Source organism: Haliotis rufescens, unplaced genomic scaffold (genome assembly GCF_023055435.1).
Source record: "Haliotis rufescens isolate VD_foot unplaced genomic scaffold, xgHalRufe1.0.p SCAF_2, whole genome shotgun sequence".
Taxonomy (NCBI): domain Eukaryota; kingdom Metazoa; phylum Mollusca; class Gastropoda; order Lepetellida; family Haliotidae; genus Haliotis; species Haliotis rufescens.
In genome coordinates this window covers 11,682,118-11,683,179 of record NW_025963890.1, presented here as the reverse complement: position 1 = coordinate 11,683,179, position 1,062 = coordinate 11,682,118, and the positions used below count along the sequence as shown (strand labels likewise).

Genomic DNA, 1,062 nt, shown 5'->3' with positions numbered 1-1,062 from the left:
ATTGAGTGGGTTAATTCATTAGACAATAACCAACTTAATATTGAGTGGGTTAATTCATTAGACAATAACCAACTTAATATTGAGTGGGTTAATTCATTAGACAATAACCAACTTAATATTGAGTGGGTTAATTCATTAGACAATAACCAACTTATTATTGAGTGGGTTAATTAATGAGACAATAACCGAGGAGACACGAGGAGTTTCTGAGTTAATGTGTGGTCAATGTCGAGCCTTTGGCGAGGGACTTGCAGCATTCGTTCACAAGGAAGAGGTACTCCATAATTCCGATTTTGGCGTTGGTTATTCTATATGTTACTCACTGACATTTTAAGAGAGAAAATGTATACAAATTTTGAAATGTGAAGCCTTCGGAGAAACTTGACTGAAGGCAGTCTGTTGTTCAAAAGACGTCAATTAGTGACGTCATAAACAATGGGTGAGTGAGTTAATACTTAAAGTCACATCGGCAATATTTCAGCCATATCGTGACCATAAATAATGGATGACATCAAATCGTACTTTTCTCAACACAAAAGCACTGACTTCGAATGACCAATCAGCACTGTTAAAATGCAAATATCGAGATGTTATTACACACGATCATTTTAGCGTTTGGTTAACATTCTACGATAATCCTTCTTAGAATGGGTTGTCGAGTCTAACTTTCATTTGAGGATAGAACTGCCCCCGTAGGGGCCTTCAAAAATTGCGCATGCCGCCCAGTGAAGGGCGTCAGCGCGGGGTATTGGGATTAGTTTTCAACTAGCAATAACCACGCCTCGGATGAACCTCATTGGCTATGGTACCGCCACTGCGCAAAGCTAATGTTAATAGGATAAATATTTCATGGTCTATGTAATATAGTTTGTTAAAAATAAAGTTATGAAATTTAAATTTAAAAGAAACGTACAAAATATAAATCTAACTTATAAAAAAATTGATTGTGTTTATAAAATATAATATATTTACTATATTGTTAGGTTTGTGAATTGTATCAAACATACTAAGGCCTAAGCGTTTTGGCGCCAGCCCCTTTAATAAGCCATAAGCTAAGCCAAA

At 35.9% G+C, this 1,062-nt stretch overlaps 1 non-coding gene across 1 annotated transcript; it reads right to left on the bottom strand.

Moving 5' to 3' along the window:
• Positions 1 to 687: 687 nt before the first annotated feature.
• Positions 688 to 826, bottom strand: LOC124111620. Its single transcript, XR_006857501.1, has one exon. It is a non-coding gene; the product is annotated as a U4 spliceosomal RNA (small nuclear RNA).
• Between the last annotated feature and the right edge of the window lie 236 nt (positions 827 to 1,062).